Genomic DNA, 20,397 nt, shown 5'->3' on the forward strand with positions numbered 1-20,397 from the left:
TAACCAGAAGACCGGCCTCAGGCAAACAACCACTTAGTTAAAATTCTAGGCAACAGCTCTAGTCCAGCGGTGGCGAACCTATGGCATGGGAGCCAGAGGTGGCACTCAGAGCCCTTTCTGTGGGCACACATGCACATAGTTCATCATGTGTGTGTGGGGGGAAATCACCCCCCCACACACACATCTAGGCTAGCCTAGGCACGATCCTTTACCTGGGAGTAAGCTCAGTTGCTGGCAATGGGGCTTGCTTCTGAGTAAACCCTCCTAGGGTCGTGATTCACCTATTCGAAGCGTTGCACGGTTGCTTCACCAAGCTTATTCCTGAGTAACATCGGCCTCAGAGCCAACCGTTTTTTCTAAACGAAAACCTCAGAATTCAGGTTAAATTGCCGCGTTGGCATTTTGCGATAAATAAGTGGGTTTTGGGTTGCAGTTTGGGCACTCGGTCTTGAAAAGGTTCGCCATCACTGCTCTAGTCTGATGCCTGAAAGAGAGTAGGGCAGGTACCAAGGCAAGCCTCAAGGAGACAGGCCATCACTGAAATGTTCTCTGCCTTCATCTGTCTTCATCACCCACTTCATCTCTGCAGACAGGGGCACAGACAGCAGGACTAGTCAGGAAGACAGCCTGTGTATTTCTCACTGTGTCACTAGTCAGTCAACACTGACCAGTAGTTATGCAGGGGTGGCCAACCTACGGTGCTCCAGATGTGCATGGACTAAAGTTCCCATCAGCCCCTGCCAGCATGGCCAATTGGCTGTCAGGGGCTGATGGGAATTGTAGTCCATGAACATCTGGAGAGCCATAGGTTGGCCACCCCTGGAAGTGTTGGGTTAGGACAGTGATAGCGAACCTTTTTGAGACCGAGTGCCCAAATTGCAAACCAAACCCCACTTATTTATCACAAAGTGCCAACCCGGCAATTTTACCTGAATGCTGAGGTTTGAGTTTAGAAAAAACCGGTTGGCATCCCTCTTCCTCCCCCACACCTGCTCCCTCCCTCTTCCCTCTTCCTCCCCCACACCCGCTCGAGAAGGGGCCAGCCTGCTGTAGCCTCCAACAAGTCCTGCGTACACCGCTCTGTGCCTCTCTAGCATCTCTGCCTCCTCTGCACCCCCCCCCCCTTGGGCAGCAGCCACCCAGAGCACAAACACCAGGCCTGCCAGCCAAGTCCTACCTACTCACCGTGGTGCATGCACATCATGCTCAGTGGGCTAGGCCAGCCTAGATGTCTGTGGGGGGGGAGTGATTTTCCGCCCCCCACATGATGAACCCTGTGTGTGCGTGCCCACAGAGAGGGCTCCGAGTGCCACCTCTGGCACCCGTGCCATAGGTTCGCCATCACTGGGTTCGGATCTGGGGGACCCCGGTTCAAATCCCCACTCTGCCGTGGAAGCTTGCTGGGTGACCCTGGGCCAGTCAAATATACTCAGTCTAATCTATTTGTTCTTGTAAGGATAAAACAGAGGAGAGGAGGAGAAGGATGGAAGCTACTCTGGATCTCCACTGGGGAGAAAGGTAGGATATAAATAAAGTTAAAATACATACATAAAATCCTTTCATTCTTAATAACCAGTTAAATCAACAAGGAGGCACACTTGTCTGGCCTAGCACATTTTTTCCTCTGACTGCAAGTCGGCTGCCAATAAAACAATTTTCCTCCAGTGGTCTAAAAACCTTCCACAATTTATTCTAACACTGTCCAAACTACAAACTAAGGGGAGCCGTTTGCACAATCCCAGTAACCCAATAGGCTTCTTCCACATTCTTAGTGACAGTCTTTGTGGCAAACCCTAACTCTGGGGCTGCCTTGCTGTTGTCCATCCTCGCTGTCTCTGCCAGCTTCCCAGGGATTTTGTAGGCCTCAGAAGCAAGGGAGGAGGTCTCATGCACTGCCACTCCCTCCTGGCATACAAGATCACCCCGATCTAGGATCTTCCGCCAGTGTTCTTCTCATCAGCCCTTGCCCCTCGGTATTTTATCTTCTCCCCTTGCCTTTCCACCAATCTGGGCCTCAGAACTGGGGCCAAGCCCATCCTTCACAGGCCCCACTGGTTCCTGCCCCCACCTCCCCCATGATTCTCCCCTTCACTATCCCTCCACTGCTGTGATGCCAGGTTACTAGGCGGCCACACCCCTACCCAGTTCGACTCTAGTGGATCTGCTGCCTCCAATACTCCCTACGCCAGTGGTGGCGAACCTTTGGCACTCCAGATGTTATGGACTACAATTCCCATCAGCCCCCGCCAGCATAGCCAATTGGCCATGCTGGCAGTGGCTGATGGGAATTGTAGTCCGTAACATCTGGAGTGCCAAAGGTTCGCCACCATGGCCCGACGCCCTCGCTGTGCTGCTGCTGCTGCCGCTGCCAGCCTAGCCATCCTCGCCTTGCCTGGCTTTGCTCACCGTTGCTCACTCCTCTGACCTCCCGTGTGAGCCCGCCCTTGTCCTACTGCCTCAGAGAGAGAGTAGGGGCCTCAATGCTGTGGCTCTGACCTGAGCGCATGTTATGGGGGAACCGCGAGGGATGCGGTGGGCTATCATCAGGGGGAGGGAAGGCTTGGAGAAGCTCATCCCAGTGGTAGGCCCGGCAATGGCAGCTGGCCCAGCCACCATTGCGGGACAGTCTTCCTCAAGAGCACCTCAGTTTTCCAACAGCACACACTGCCTCCACTTGAGGCCAACAGGATGAGCCAAACCAAAGTAATGGAACTATGCAAAACTGAAATGGGCAAGACTCACTGAGGAGGGGTTTGGGACTCAGAGGATCCTTCAAGTTCTACTATTAGAGTGTAGAACAGTGGTGGCGAACCTTTGGCACTCCAAATGTTATGGACTACAATTCCCATCAGCCCCTGCCATCATGGCCAATTGGCCATGCTTGCAGGGGCTGATGGGAATTGTAGTCCATAACATCTGGAGTGCCAAAGGTTCGTCACCACGGGTGTAGAAGTAGGATTTGGAAGATCCAGGTTCAAGTCCTCCCCCTCTGCGAGGTTCATTGGGTGACCCTAGGCCTGCCACTGTCTCCCTCAGTTTATCACACAGGCTTGCTGTCAGGATAGAACAAGGATAACCACACCAGACTTAATTACTTAATTTATTTCCTAGAAGCACACTAAAAATTCCTTTTGGGCACACAGACTGGGAACTACCAGTTTACATATAACCAAAATGTCTGAATTTATTTTATTTTATTTATTTTATTTTAGACTTCTATGCCGCCCATCCCCAAGAATTACAATTAGGTGGGAACAATATTAAGTAAAAGACATACAAAACGATGTGGGGTATTCTAGCGATATCACCTCCAAAAATTAAGTCTTTGCTAGCTTCTGGGCATCCAGTTACAAACTGCACTGGGCGGAGACGTTCAATGTTCGTTACGGTCCATTCTAAATTAGTACCTTTCAGCAAGGATTACCTTTCCAAACCTTCAGAGCAGCCTGCAAGCTAAAGAAATGATTAAGGGCACTGGTTATGAAGAATTCAAAACTGGCACCCTAAGCGACCAGGACAAACTCGAGAAGTAACAGGAGCCAGCGAGTTTAGAAATGCTCTCTTAGAACCAGGATGGACACAGCTTTCATGTTTGCTGTAAGGTGCTTCATTCCAACACGCCTTTTCCTTTTCCAGTATAGCAACCGCAGACAGGAAGTCACATCAACCAACAGAGAAACAAATAGATTCATCCTTCATTTTGTAATGGGAGCATCCTAGACTAAGTATTCAGAAGATTACAGAGTTGCAGGGCACCTAGGAGACTAGTACATTCCTCTGCAAAGTCACCATCTGCAGCCCTAAGATACTCCCTTCTACATTCATGGCCTAATAGCAATCAGAAGAAAACAGAACAGGTAGATACTTTAAGACTAAGCCCTTGCAGACTGGTTTACTTTGGCTTTTTTTCTCCAATCAACTTTGGCAGAGCAATGTACACATTTGGGCAAGGCCTTTTATTGCAGAGAATCAGAGTCACAAAAATAATGCACTTGGGAATTCTTATCAAGGGCTTCCTGGAACTCTAACAAAGTTGTACATTTCAAAAATGTTACGGAAGTTAATCTTTAAGAGATGCCCTCAGGACACATTTCAAAGGTCTCACGGGGAAAAGCTTCGTTTTTTTTTCTTCTTAGAATATCAATCCTAAACTCAACTATGACAAAGTAACATAAATAGGCTTCTGTCATTCAAAAATAAAACAAAAGTTACGTGGCACTTTAAAGAGTAACAAAACCACTGGACTTTTGTTTTATTTTCCCGTAACTGACTAACGGTGCTGTCCCCCTTTTGCCATCAAGTTGCAGGAGACTTATGGCAACCCCGTAGGGCAGGGGTGGCCAAGCTATGGTACTCCAGATGTTCAAGGACTACAATTCCCATCAGCCCCTGCCAGCATGGCCAACTGGGAATTGTAGTCCATGAACATCTGGAGCAGTGGTGGGATCCAAAATTTTTAGTAACAGGTTCCCATCGTGGTGGGATTCAAACTTTTTTTCATTCATTTAGCCTTTATTTGGCATAAACAGTAAAAAAATTATAAAATCACATCTAAATCGCATCAAAATACAAACTTGCAACATATACAAATTAAGTTGATTCATACATACTGTTGCTTGTGGGATATTTCCAGCAGAAAGTTCGCAGCCATTTCACAGAATGTAGCATCAGAATTATTTAATAAGAACAATAGTCTGCTTAGTTCATCCAGCTTGCTAGGTATCATAGAAAGCAACCTGGAGTATTTGGCTCTAATACTTGCCGATTTAGGACAACGGAATAATTGGTGAGTTAATGTTTCTAATTGATTTGCACCACATGAACACACCCTTTTGCACATTTCTAGGTTGTTATATCTACCTCGTAGTATGGCAGAAGGGAAAACATTGAAGCGAGCGAGTGAAAAAACTCTTCTCTGATCTGGATTGGTCAGATGATACAGATAAGAGGCCATTCTGTTATGTTGCAAGGGGATCGATAGATGCAAAGGTGAACAAGTCTTCCTCGCTGCCAGAGTTAAACAGTTCCATTCTCTCACCAACAACCTTTGTTTCAATAATCTATACGACTCTGAACAAGTTAAAGTTAGAAGGGAGTCAAGGGGTACACCAATTGACTCGATCTTCCTCTCTATCAGCGAGAACCATGAATTACTCTGGGTATCTGATAGTATTGGGTGAACCAGAGAGTGCCCATTATGTGTATAATGCAAGTGCAGCCAAAATTTGAAGGCCCTCGACCAAGCCCTGTAGACCAATGAATTTTGGCCCAGTTCTAAGCAGAGAGCCGCATAACATACGCAATTTGGAAGGCCCATGATTTTACGAAAAAATTTTGATTGAACCATATTCAAAGAGTCATCCACTGCGTTCAACCAAATGGGAACACCATATAGCAACTGAGCTTCTATTTTTGAATTAAAAACTTTGACTGCTGCTGGAACAAGGGCATGGCCCTTTCCATAATAGAAGCACACAATGGCATGAAAGCTGTTAGTAGCCGCTGCCATAGCAGCTTTTTTATGGGGTAACCAGGAGTGATTGTAGGAAAAAATTATTCCCAGATATCTATATCGACTGACCTGCTCTACTGGCACCGTGTTAATTGCCCATTTGTGCTTTTTATAGCGTTTGGCAAAAACTAAAATCTTGGTTTTTTGGTAGTTGATAACAAGGCCATTATCTACACAGTATTCTCCACACCTATTCAGCAGTCTATTAAGTCCGACCTTAGAACGGGATAAAAGGACAGTGTCGTCGGCATATAGCAGTATTGAAATATGCCTTGTCCCTAGTTTGGGAGCATGGCCATTGATTCCCGTTAAGGCTGATGGTAAGTCGCTCAGGAGGATTCAAACTGTGGTGTAGCGCCAATGGGGCTGGGCGGGGCATGACAGGGGCGTGGCCGGGCATTCCGGGGGCAGGGCATTCTTGGGCGGGGCTGTGGCAAGGACGCAGCCACTGCACCGGTCCTCGGACGGGAAACGAATGCACGCAGGCGCAGGCTGCCACATATGACGGTGCACCTCCTGCTAGACTGCTTCAAGTTCTGCGCGCTACTGCTGAGAGGAGGGGCGTAACCAAGGTAAAAATCACGTGGCAAAATCACCAATTAGTAACCCCCTCTCGGCACACACAAATAATTAGTAACCTACTCTCGGGAACCTGTGAGAACCTGCTGGATCCCACCTCTGATCTGGAGCACCATAGCTTGGCCACCCCCACCGTAGGGTTTTCAAGAGATGTTCAGAGGTGATTACTATCGCTTGCCTCTGCATAATAATCCCAGCATTCCTTGGGAGTCTCTTATCTAAATACTTCCCACAGTTGAGGCTGAGAGTGTGTGACTAGCTTAAGGTCACCCAGCAAACTCCCATGGCAGAGTGGAGATTCGAACTTGGGCTTCCGAGATCCTAGTACGGCACTTTAACCACTACACCATGCTGGCTCTAACTACTCCTTCAAGTACTCGATCATTCAAGCTAGATATTGGTTGAATCCTCACTGAGGTGGACAAACTGGATCTAGGTTGTGCTACTTCGGACTATGGGTGTTAACTCATATGGCAGAATGTGGTCTTTCACATTTTGAAAACAATCCTTCCACAAAGAAAACCTAGATCCAGCATAGCCATTCCTACCAGAAAAGGTTTTGTTTTGTTCTGGTTTTTTGGGACAAGGCATTCAATCACATGAGCTCCTGTTTGCAGTCTGTAAATGTACAGGGCTCCAGACACAATTTCCCTCACAGAGAGAACTCAGCCATTATCTTGGCAACTTCCTGGATGATCACTGTTTTGTTTACTCATAAGAGGATGATACAAGTTAGAATAAGGGTGGCCAACCTATGATGCTTCAGATGTTAATGGACTACAATTCCCATCAGCCCCTGCCAGCTGATGGGAATTGATCGTGCTGGCAGGGGCTGATGGGAATTGTAGTCCATTAACATCTGGAGTACCATAAGTTGTCCACCCCTGAGTTAGAAACAAGAGATGCTGATTTTATTCCAAAAGTCAAGAGAGAGCAAAATTTCCTAACATGAAGCACTGTTTCAAGATCTCTTTGTACAACACTTCTGCCTCTGGCAGTCTGCACAGGTGCCCTGATACAGTGCAAACCTTCAGCTCACCTGGCTGCCCACCTTGGTGATCTCTGCCCACCTTGCTGCTGGACACTTTTGACACACGTAGTATGGATTGGAGCACAGGATGTGACCGTGTGAACCTGGAGGCTTATATTTCTACAAAACCAGCAAGATCCACGAAGTCATGGCAAGGACTGAATTACTGACTGCCCCCTCCCCCAGCCTCCTCCTGCAGAACAACATAAACACTTAGGGGCTTGTGCAGGCTGCTTTTCTGATGTACCTTTTGATACTGTCACCACTTCAGTGAGCTCACTTGACATGTACAACTTTACAGAGATACCTTTTTTGGGTAACAACACTCCTGTAAAATAGGTCACCGTGGTGCTGAAAAGAGGCAAGGCAGAGAACAGCAATAAAGTCTACAGCCTACTGCCAACACCACAGGTGGGAGGTTGAGGGAGAGAGGGTGGCTTGCCTACGGCCACCTACACATGAAATGGCCTTCTTCCAAACCAAACAGGTCTATCTAGACCAGGATGATGTACTCTGACAAAAAAAATCACTCTCCAAGGTTGGCAGTGGAGATCTTTCATATAAAATCGCACCTCCATAACCATGATTTGAGTTCAAAACCTACACAAACCAGTCCTATCCTGAACCAAATCTATCTGGGTCATTCTCCACTGACCAGCGGCTGATCTCCAGGGTCTGGGATAGGGGGTCTATATATCATAACCACCTGCAACTTTAAACTAGGGGTGGCAGGCACTGAACCCATTAGAACATAAGAACTAGCCTAATGGATCAGACCAGAGTCCATCTAGTCCAGCACTCTGCTACTCACAGTGGCCCACCAGGTGCCTTTGGGAGCTCACGTGCAGGATGTGAAAGCAATGGCCTGCTGCTGCTGCTGCTGCTGCTGCTCCCGAGTACCTGGTCTGTTAAGGCATTTGCAATCTGAGATCAAGGAGGATCACGATTGGTAGCCATAGATTGACTTCTCCTCCATAAATCTGTCCAAGCCCCTTTTAAAGCTATCCAGGTTAGTGGCCATTACCACCTCCTGTGACAGCATATTCCGTGAAGAAGTGTTTCCTTTTATTAGTCCCAATTCTTCCCGCCAGCATTTTCAATGAATGCCCCCTGGTTCTAGTATTGTGAAAAAGAGAGAAAAATTCAGATGTGCTTTGTCTGTAAAGCCAAGGTTCCAACACCAAAGTTGCCTTATTCTTGGTCCAGAAAGCCCAGCTTTGTCTTCTCTGGAGTTTGTTGCATCAGAGAGTGGATTCTAATCTGTGGATTCTAATCTGGAGAACTGGGTTTGTTTCCCCACTCCTCCACATGAATCCTGCTGGGTGACCTTGGAATTAGTCACAGTTCTTTAGAACTCTCTCAGCCCCACCTACCTCACAAGTTGTATTGTTGTGGGGAAAGGAAGGAGTTTGTAAGCTGCTTTGAGACTGCCTAAAGGTAGAGAAAAGGTGGGGTGTAAAAATCAAATCTTTTTCTTCACCACCACCAGCATCATGCAGTGGTGGTGAACCTTTGGCACTCCAGATGTTATTGGCCATGCTGGCAGGGGCTGATGGGAATTGTAGTCCATAACATCTGGAGTGCCAAAGGTTCGCCACCACAAGGCTTAAGAGCAGGTAGATCCTTATCTGGTGAACCAGTTTTGTATCCCCGCTCTTCCACATGAAGCCTGCTGAGTGACCTTGGGCCAGTCACAGTTATCTCAGAACTCCCTCAGCCCCACCTGCCTCACAAGACTGTTGTGGGGCGCGAAGGGAATGGAGTCTGTAAGCCCCTTTGAGTCTTCTTGCCAAGGAGAAAAGCGGGGCATAAATCCAATCTCCTCCTCTTCCTCCTACCTGATCCTTTCACCTGGCGAAGCTGGGGGCTGAACCTGGAAAGCTCAAGGTGCCAACCAGACGCTCTGCCCCAGAGCCACGGCCGCCCCTTAGCCCATCGCCAGGGTGATGAGATTCGAACTCGGGACTTCCTGATCTGCGCTGGTCCTGCTCCCTCGAGAGCCCAGCGGGCTCGAGGTGGGCGCGCGCGTGCGTGAGAGAGAGAGAGAGAGAGAGAGAGAGAGAGAGGCGGCGAGCGCTCCCTCAGCCCCCCCCCCCCCCCGTCCCCACTGACCCATCAGGGCGCGGAGGTGCTTGAGGCGCGTGAAGATGTCCTTCCGCGGGTCCAGCGCTTTCTGGGTGGACTTCTTGACGTCGGCGTGGCCCCTCCGGGAGAACATTTTGGGCGGACCGGCGCTGCCCCGCCGGGCTCCACTCGCCCCGGCTCTCCACCGCCCGCTCCGGACCGGGGCTGAGGCGGGCGCCGAGAGGGGTGGGGTGGCTCCTGGAGGAAGTGGGCCGCCTCTGGTGGGCGGGGTCTGCTGAAGGCAGGCCCCACGATAGGGGGACGTCGGATAATGACCCCGCCTACTGGGCGGGGCCTCGAGAGAGGCGGTGCGTTTGTGCGGGCAGACCGTTGTTTCAGGGGAGGCGGGGGAAGGAGCGTCAGAAGAGGCCGCCAATCAGCGCCCGTCGCGCGGCCCTTCTGGGCACTACAAAGTCCAGAGTGCTGAAAGAGCGGCTTTCTTAGAAAGGGGCATGCCGGGAGATGTAGTCTTTGCCGGCGCGGATGCACCTGCTGCGTGCAGCGCCCGTTTTTGCGCTTGAGTTGCGCCTTTTTCTTTTCTTTTTTGCATTATGGCACATAATGGAGAAATATGGAATAGAATTTGTGAGAACAATGTTTCAACGCAACAAACTTTTTTGTAAGCAGGCTGTATGTGCGCTTTGTTGGACTTGCACAGTCTGTTGACCGACTCTTGGGTCATGCAGGTGAGGACTGTGCTGCGGCAATAAACGCAGGGCCATCTTAGCAGAGTTGTAAGCCCCCAGGCAAAGGAACGCACTGGGGGCCCCACCTCTACAACACTTTCACATTATGCACTGTGTGAGATAGATCCTCCCTGTTGGTTTGCCTGCCTGCCAGCCAAGCAGAAGTCCACCTGATGAGCTGCCACCTGCTGCCCACCGGAAGGAGTGAAAGTCCTTCCCCACCCACCCCATTGGAAACACCTGCAGGGGGGTGGGGTCCTATGTTTATTGGGTTTTTTTTTTTGCTTGATCAGAGGTGGGATCCAGCAGGTTCTCACCAGTTCCTGAGAGTGGGTTACTAACTATTTGTGTGTGCGGAGAGGGGGTTACTAATTGGGTCCGCTTTTCCATTAGAAATTCCATTAGGTCCAAAAATCATAAAGTCCTGTTGTTTCCTATGTGGCTGGTTAGCGAAGGTAGAAAACAGGATAATTCTCCCTGTTGGGCTGTTTTAAAAACATGTTTTAGTAAAATGGCAAAGTTCCTTGTTTAAGGAAAGTATCCTTCTTTTGATTTCTGGAAACAAAATTAAGTATTTGAAAGTATTAAGTATCTGACAGGCAGTCAATTAGAGGAGAAGTAGTTGTTTCTGTTGGCAGCAGATGATAGGACTTGCTAGAATGAGTTTAAATTATGGACAGAAAGATACCAGCTGGAAATTAGGAACTTTTTTTTTGCTGTGCAAGAGTTTTTGGCATATGCAACAGAGGAATTACAATACCGCCCCTGAACGCTCCGGCCACTCACAAGGTTCGTGCCCTGCCCAGCCCCATTGGCGCTACGCCACTGTTTGAATCCCACCACCATGGGAACCTGTTACTAAAATTTTTGGATCCCACCATTGTGGTTGATGTTATGATTTGTTTGGTATTATACTGTTGTTGTTGTTCACCGCCCTGAGCCCTTCGGGGGAGGGCGGTACACAAATTGAATAATACAATACAATACATACATGCACGAGTAGTTGCACAGGTGACTGATACTAAATCAGAGGTGAATGAATGCCATGTCCGCTTGATATCGCAAAACTTGCCATTAATATTGTTCATTGTCTTTAGTAAAGCACGTGCTAAATATGAATTTCCCAGTAATAAATATTTATAGTTCAGTATAGCATAGTATTTATTTATTTATTGACTGGGGTGCTGTGTGGTTTTTGGGCTGTATGGCCGTGTTCTAGTAGCATTTTCTCCTGACAGATGCAGGCAAAAAGTCAGGAGAAAATACTACTAGAACACGGCCGTACAACCCAGAAACCACACAGCACCCCAGTGATTCCAGTCATGAAAGCCTTCGACAATACACATTTCTTGACTGCGTGTCACAACATACATTCATTTGCTTGTGGTCCCTATGCTCAGCGTACCCGTGCATTAAGATGGCCCTGAACAAATGTACAAAGTCATGATGTCTAAAGTTTTGGTTCTGTACTGAGAAGCGTCCCATCTAAAGCCTCGTCAGGCAATACTGGGCAGCAAATGGGGAATGTTGAAGCGAAAAATCTCTATTTTTGAAGTATTCAGATCGTCTTGCACAACTTGCCTATAGAAGTAACTTCCTCATTTGGTTTGCTTGTTGTTCAAAGAATCCCTTGTTCTGCAGTGCTTTTTCAATTGGTGTTTTAAGATTGCAGACTTGGGTCCCTTTTTAGTATGTCTTGGAAAAGCAGCATTTTCTTTTTCTGACTTTCTTGTGCATTGAGCATCCAGCCTGAAGAAGAGATCCAGTAATTTAGAATGTTTGCATGCTGTTTTGAATTATTTTGGTTGGTCTTCGTTAAAGATATTACATTTATTAACTTGTTAATTTATTGATTTATAGTCCACCTTTCGAGTTCCAATTCCGGCTGCCGTGCTGATCGGACGTTATCTGAGGGGCTCCTCCATCTTTTTAAGATAAGTTCTACATTTTACTCCTTAGTTTTTATCTCTTGGTATTTCTTTTTAATCTCTAGGATGTTTTGTTGTTCCAAGGGGAAAGCCTTTTAATATTTGAGTGTGGAGCTGAGCATCCTCCCAGCTGTTTTTTTCCTCACTGCCTAATTCAGAATGCCTGCTGATAAGGAGGCTCGAATTGACTGTATTCTTGGAGTCTGAATTGCAGACAACTCAGGCCGTAATTTGTGAGCTCCTTGTTTTAAATCTTGTTTTAACTGTATTTTAATGGGATTTTAACAGGGTCTTATAGTCCACCTTTCTCACTGGCAAGGTGGATCACAAGTACAATAGAACTATTCAGTCAATCAATAAGCTGTTAAGCAGAGTTTCCTAGTGAGACAACAGAATACAGTGGAGCTGGAATTGAAAGACTGGTAGAAAAAATACATCTCTAAAGTTGTGTTCACACATTCTGAATAATGCCAGTTGATTCCTTTTTCAAAGCACTTTGCAACTGTGAAATGGCAAGATTCAGTCACAAAGAATGGCTAAAATTCATTAAAAATGTTTGTGGGAAAGCATACTAATAGCGGTCATCTTCCCCGCTGAGCCATTATTGCTCACAGCTCTATTCCTGTGCAAGACTGCCCTCCTGAACTATTAATTTTTGCGCATTTTGTGAAATGATAGAAGTGTAGGGCTTTTCTACTCAAGCAGACTGTTCTATTATGTAGTAACCACTACAAGGGAATGTGTATATCAGGTTAACTGCAATCTTTATCCATGATATCCGTGATAGTGGGTAAGCTTCCTTGAATTTGCCCACCATAGTCTGTGTTCTACCGCACTGTGTTGTCCAGATGATCTGAATTTTCAGACCCTACATCAGTGATGGTGAACCTTTTTGAGACCGAGTGCCAAAACTGCAACCCAAAACCCACTTATTTATTGCAAAGTGCCAACACGGCAATTTAACCTGAATACTGAGGTTTTAGTTAAGAAAAAATGGTTGGTTCTGAGGCGTGCGTTACTCGGGAGTAAGCTTGGTGGTGGCTTTGCTTTGAAGCAACCATGCAACTCTTCAAACGGGTGAATCACAACCCTAGGAGGGTTTACTCAGAAGCAAGCCCCATTGCCAGCAACCGAGATTACTCCCAGGTAAAGGATTGCACTTTAGTGATAGTGGGTAAGCTTCCTTGAATTTGCCCACCATAGTCTGTGTTCTACCGCACTGTGTTGTCCAGATGATCTGAATTTTCAGACCCTACGTCAGTGATGGTGAACCTTTTTGAGACCGAGTGCCAAAACTGCAACCCAAAACCCACTTATTTATTGCAAAGTGCCAACACGGCAATTTAACCTGAATACTGAGGTTTTAGTTAAGAAAAAATGGTTGGTTCTGAGGCGTGCGTTACTCGGGAGTAAGCTTGGTGGTGGCTTTGCTTTGAAGCAACCATGCAACTCTTCAAACGGGTGAATCACAACCCTAGGAGGGTTTACTCAGAAGCAAGCCCCATTGCCAGCAACCGAGATTACTCCCAGGTAAAGGATTGCACTTTAGTTCTTTGCATGAAAATCAGTGGAGTTTAACAGGGCTTAACAGGGTTACCTACACTGCTTCCCCAGAACTAGGTCTTAGGTTTAATGCTAATAATTGAGCCCAGCAGCCGAGGCCAGCCTAGATGTGTGTGTGGGGGGGGAGTGATTTTCCACCCCCCACATGATGAACTCTGTTTATGCGTGCCCACAGAGAGGGCTCTGAGTGCCACCTCTGGCACCCGTGCCATAGGTTCGCCATCACTGCCCTACATGAACAGACAACTGTCCCAACTCAGTAGCTTACCAACTCTTGCTGGGGTGAGTATTGGGAAGAAAGCCACCTAAACTGAGGGCGGACTTCCCTCCAACAATGTCCTTTTAGACAAACGTACATTTTCAGTTATTCCATAAAATCTGTACATTATCTCATTTAATGTCAAACAGGATAATGCTGCATAGAGTTTTGCCAGTCTAAAGTGGTACGTCCCAGCAGCATGGTACAATGGTTAGAGTGTTAGATTAGGATTTGGGAACCTGGGTTTAAATCCCCACTCTGCCATGGAATTCAGTGGGTGACTTTGAGCCAAGCACTTGTTCTATCCTACCTCACACGGTTGTTGATATGAGGATAAAATGGAGAAAGGGAAGATGATAGAAGTGTCTTGGGTTGCCATTAGAAAGAAAACCGAGATGTAAATAGCTACATTGATTCAAAACCATAGAAAGGCACTGTGAACATATTAGCCTGAATCTCATAGCCCTTTTATCTAGATTACTGCCTGATGGAAATCAAGAGCGTGGGTTCAATTATAAATTGGTTCACCATAATCTGGGACATTATATTAATTGCACTGCACAGATGGAATGGACATGTGACAATTATGCTTCCAAGATTCAGCTGGAATGTTGTTAGTCCATCATGACATATCTATTTTTTTTTAAAGCACAAAAATCCACAACATTGTTTGTGTCTAATATTTTTTTCAATATATAAAACATGACATGAGATCAAAGAAATGATATTAGAAGTGTATTATGCATACCAGGAATTTATTCTTTTTAAAAGCGTCCTCTTTTATCAAAAACTACATTTTTATTACTCATATTATGCTTTTTCCATACAAACAACTGATTTTCCTCCTCATTTTTGGTTTTTCTTTTTGTACACTGTTTCAAGAAGAAGAAGAAGAAGAGGAGGAGGAAGAGGAAGAAGAAGAAGAAGAAGAAGAAGAAGAAGAGGAGGAGGAGGAGGAGGAGGAGGAGGAGGAGGAGTTTGGATTTATATCCCCCCTTTCTCTCCTGCAGGAGACTCAAAGGGGCTTACAATCTCCTTGCCCTTCCCCCCTCACAACAAACAATACATTCCAGGTAGGTGGGGCTATGGTTTCCCAGAAGAGCTGCGTAGGACTAGCCCAAGGTCACCCAGAAGCTGGGGTGGGGCGGGGAGCGAAATGGCGGGCTAATCTGAATTTCAGATAAGCCTCCATTAGCTCTGGCATGCCGGGTGAACCAAACCCGTTCCTCCCGTGACAGGATAGCTATTGAGCTCTTAACCTCCTACACCACTGCTGCTTCTACTCTATTCTTTTTCTACAATGGATGGCCATCTGTCAGGCATGCTTTGACTGTGTATTCCTGCATGGCAGGGGGTTGGACTCTGTGGCCCTTGTGGTCTCTTCCAACTCTATAATTCTATGATTCTACTCTAACTCTTTCTTTGTAATATTTCTTGTACTTTTTTAGTATAGTGCCATGTCTTTACCCACTGGTGGGATCCAAAAATTTTAGTAACAGGTTCCCATGGTGGTGGGATTCAAACTGTGGCGTGGCGCCAGTGGGGCTGGGCGGGGTACGACGGGGGTGTGGCTGGGCATTCCGGGGCGGGGCATTAATAATTCCTCTGTTACTGTAAAAAACTCTTACTGTAAAAAAAAGTTCGCCGCAGCATTAAAAGAAAACGCCTTCTTTCTGTCCAGGTTTCAAACCTATTATAGCAAGTCCCGCCGTTCAAGGCTGCCAACAGAAACAAAGAGTCCCTGCCTGGACCCAACAGTAGTTAAAGGGTCCCTCCTCTTACTAGCCGGCAAGCTCCGGGCTACGAGAAAGAAGAAGAGAGGAGGAGGCGAGGGCATGGAGACGGAAAAGCGGATCCAATTAGTAACCCCCTCTCGGCACACACCAATAATTAGTAACCCACTCTCGGGAACTGGTGATAACCTGCTGGATCCCACCTCTGCCTTTACCTATAAAAATCTGTTTGTCAGAAAAGTTGAACCTTAAATTATGTAGGCTGCAAACGTATAGAGTCGGTGTGGTGCAGTGGTAGAGGTGTTGGACTAAGATCTAGGAAACCTGGATTCGAATTTCCACTCTGCCATGGAAACTTGCTGGGCGTCCTTGGACTAGTCACACTTTTAGCCTCAACACTTGTCAGTATTTGGATGGGAAACCTTCAAAGAACATCAGGATCGTGATGTGGAGGCAGACAATGACTAATATCTCTTGTCTTGGAAACCCTCCACAGGTCACCATAATTCAGCTGTGATTGGATGGCAAAAAAAGAGAGAAAAGACTGCAATCTTAAGAACACTTTTCTGAGACTAGTCCCATTGAATAAAACTGACTGAGTAGAACTGCTGAACATTGCTCCTGTAATAATATCCCTAGAGTTGGGATCCAGCAGGTTCTCACCAGTTCCCGAGAGTGGGTTACTAATTATTTGTGTGTGCCGAGAGGGGGTTACCAATTGGGTCCGCTTTTCCGTTAGAAATTCCATTAGGTCCAAAAATCATAAAGTCCTGTTGTTTCCTATGTGGCTGGTTAGCAAAGGTAGAAAACTGGATAATTCTCCCTGTTGGGCGGTTTAAAAACATTTTAGTAATATGGTAAAGTTCCTTGTTTCAGGAAACTATCCTTCTTTTGATTTCTAGAAACAAAATTAAGTATTTGAAAGTATTAAGTATTTGACAGGCAGTCAATTAGAGGAGAAGTAGTTGTTTCTGTTGGCAGTAGACGAGCAGGGATCTAAGTATAGGAATGAGTTTAAATTATGGACAGAAAAATACCAGCTGGAAATTAGGAACTTTTTTTTAACAGTAAGAGTTTTTTACAGTAACAGAGAAATTATTAATGCCCCGCCCCCGGAATGTCCAGCCAGGCCCCGTCGTGCCCTGCCCAGCCCCATTGGCACTGCGCCACAGTTTGAATCCCACCACCATGGGAACCTGTTACTAAAATTTTTGGATCCCACCACTGAATATCCCACAAGTGCTTTCAGGGTTGAGCGAGCAACTTCCAAAATCAGCTTTCATTATCTTCCTCCAGGAAGGGTGCGTCGGTGGAAAAGGGCCATCTATTTGGCTAGACAGTCTGCCTGTCGTTCCACTTACATTCTAGTTTATTTGCTCAAAATCAAGGCTGTTACAAACTTCTTACGCCGCAGTCCAGATGGGGGATGTGCGGAGGCGGCTTCGGGCTGCACCGTCTGCCTCCAAAGAAGCGCTGGGAAGCACAGAGATCACGTCCCCTGGAGCAAACGGCTGTTTTGAAGGGTGGATTCTAGTGCATAACATTCCTGCTCTATTCAGGATCCACGTACCTGCAGGACTTCAGGATTTGGCAATGTTATATAGCCAGGATTCCACCTCCAATCTTGCTGTTGGCGCCATGGGTCTGGGAAACAGTGTTGGGAACAACAGGCATTGCTTTGTCTTGCTTTCCAGCCTCAGTAGCAATGTATAGATGAAATATAAATGAGTGAGCTAGAACAAAGTTGAATGAGTCCCAACATTCTTGTTAATATGGGGATCCATCTTCTTCTTCAAGGCTGCATATTTCCTTTTCACTGACTCTTCTCCTTGAAATCCCTTAGATTAGAAAATTAGGTGTAAAGGTGTGTTTTAAGCAAGTACTAGTGAATGCAAAAGCATAGGCCCCTTCCGCACATGCAAAATAATGCGTTTTCAAACCACTTTCACAACTGTGTGCAAGTGGATTTTCCTATTCTGCACAGCTTCAAAGAGCACTGAAAGCAGTTTGAAAGTGCATTATTCTGCATGTGCGGAATGAGCCAATAGAGTAGAAAAATATAAAAGAACAAAGATATTGCTCACTCTACCCCTTCATGATGTTCCATGGGATAGCCAACTACATTAATACATAGCAGGGGCTATCTGTACATCACAGGTGTCCAAATAAAGGACAACTAATTTTGTTTCCTTCACTGTTATCTTTAATACATAAAACAAGTCTTGTTGTATAACTTTTTGAACACCTTCTGCTGTTTCACCAGCAAACTGAATAGCGCTGTTTATTTTATCAGTCAGACTCTTACATTAAGCTTGTTAGATTCCTCTGACTTGCAACAATTACGACATTAAAATAAAGCTTCCAGAAACTTGCATGACACATTTTTAAATGCTCAGGACTTTAAATTGAAGGAATGCCTGGAAAGTACTGACTCCGCAGCTTCCCAGAAAATGATTACCACATTTAGCATCAGCTGAGAATTCAAAGTGCACTTTTGAAGCACCAGTTAATTTTGATCATCAATATAAAAGGATAGGCTGAAATAAGTACTAAGCCGAGTGGGCTGATCCCTCCTGACACATTACCTGTTTCTAGTCATAAAACAATAGTGAAATGTGAGTGTAACCTCTTTCTGTGGGTTCTGTGGGGCAATACTTGGAAGGAGTTGCAAAGAACTAAATTTAAAACAAAACAGTTTACTTCTCTTAACAAATAACACTTTAAAAACATTTAACGTTTACACTTTACAGTCCTGTTAAGTTTGCATTTTCAAGTCCTTCTATTTACAGTCTACTGATATTGCCAAGTCCAATTCTTCTTTGCTGGTGGTTGGTTTTTGAAGACTTCAGAGGCTTGGTGAACGGGATTCAAGGTGATGAAGGTTCCCAGAAAACTCTCACCATTTACATACACAAAAACCCTGAAACAATAAATTCTGAGCCCTTCGGGGATAGGGCGGTATACTAAATTTAAATAACAACAACAACAACATTTACAATATAGCAAAAAATAAACTCCCTTCCCACTAGTTCCCAACAACATTGCAGTTACCTTAAACAAGGTGTTAAGGGGCTTAATAAAATCAATCAAGGTCCCAGCCTGGTAGCCTCGCTTCCTCCAACCTCATGAGTTCTGCAGCCTTCTGCTTCTTTTCAGACTCCACCCCTTTCTGGGTCATCCCATTCTTACGCATGGGTTACATGAGCACAAATACAGACCCACCTCTCACCTGGGTCTGAGTATCAGTCAAACACATGAACCAGGTCTCGGCTACTTAAAAACAAAAACAAAGAGTGGTTCACCTTCACCTTCCTACCCCCCAGTACAAGAGGCCAGAGACCCCAGCCTTGTCTTTAGGTAACTCTTTCTGCCTTGGTATAACCAGATGAGAACCAAGCAGTGCTGGTTCAATGCTTCTTCCTGTTATACCCAGGGTCCTGGATCTTTCATTCGGCTGAGCTTTCAGTTGGCTATGAGACCAGCAGGCCAACAGCCAGTGGCGTAGTGACAACAGGACGGAGTGGGGCACAATGCTCCAGGTGTGCGCCTGTGCGGGGGCATGGCCAGGGCGTGGTGTTCTGGGATGGGACGGGGGCAGGCGGGGGCATGGCAGGGGCGGAGGATGCAGGCATGCCCCGGGTGCAGTTTCCCCTTGCTCCACCCCACCAAGAATCCCATGGACTAACAGGTACACCATAAAAATTTCAATTAAATGAAGGTTTTAATGGATTTTATACACCCAAAATTCACTGTCTAGCAGGGCTGCACCCATTCGCTACCCATCACATGAACATCTGTGTCAGATTAAAAGAATTCATTTCCTCCAGACCAGGGAATAAAGCAAACTGACCATGCTTTATCCAGATGACCAGATAAGGCCATTCTGTCTCGCCGTGGAGTATAGTCATGTTAACTGAAGATCTGTATGTGTTGTTTTCACTTTTAACAGAGTAGTTCTAAGAATTACACTTTTCCGAATCTATTTAAGACAATGAAAAGTGAGTTTATAATCCTAAAAGCCCTGTCCTGGGAATAAGCAGTAGTGGCGTAGGAGGTTAAGAGCTCATGTATCTAATCTGGAGGAACCGGGTTTGATTCCCATCTCTGCCGCTTGAGCTGTGGAGGCTTATCTGGGGAATTCAGATTAGCCTGTACACTCCCATACACCCCCAGCTGGGTGACCTTGGGCTAGTCACAGCTTTTCGAGACTCTCTCAGCTCCTGCAATTCTCCACTGGCTCACAGGGTGTTGCTTGTTGTGAGGGGGGAAGGGCAAGGAGATTGTAAGCCCCTTTGAGTCTCCTGCAGAGAGAGAAAGGGGGGATATAAATCCAAACTCCTCCTCCTCCTCCTCTTCCTCCTCCTCCTCCTCCTCCTCCTCCTCCTCCTCCTCCTCTTCTTCTTCTTCTTCTTCTTCTTCTTCTTCTTCTTCTTCTTCTTCTTCTTCTTCTTCTTCTTCTTCTTCTTCATTACTTCTGAGTAGATCTGCTTAGAATTGCTCCCCAAGTGCCTTGCTCCTCATGGCTTATGTCTGTAAAAGTCAGGTGGCACATAGTGACCAAGGAAAAAACAATTAGCACACTCTATATATGTATACCATCTGCCTCTTCTACAGGTTTTATCAGGGGATGGTGTGGTGGCATTGTGCGTGACAGATTGCTGTAAATGTCTTTTCCCAGTAATCCTGCATGATCTTTAATTCAATTTGACACTCCAATCATATTTAAGTATACTATCATTCCATCCACAGGAAATTGTTTGTTAATTTAATTCATGCATATGCAGCCTCTCCTGAAAACCTTCTTCAGGCAAAAAAAAAAAAAAGGTAAAATCATAAAAACAGCATGAAAATATTAAAATTCACACACCATTAAGAATCCAGCCAGAGCGTACAAACAGTATATAATGTTCAGCAGCCTTAAATGGTTCTCATAAAATAGTCCTCAGGTAAAAATGATGTAAAAAGTTCCATCGTTTAGTTAAA

Source organism: Sphaerodactylus townsendi, linkage group LG14, assembly GCF_021028975.2.
Source record: "Sphaerodactylus townsendi isolate TG3544 linkage group LG14, MPM_Stown_v2.3, whole genome shotgun sequence".
Lineage (NCBI taxonomy): Eukaryota > Metazoa > Chordata > Lepidosauria > Squamata > Sphaerodactylidae > Sphaerodactylus > Sphaerodactylus townsendi.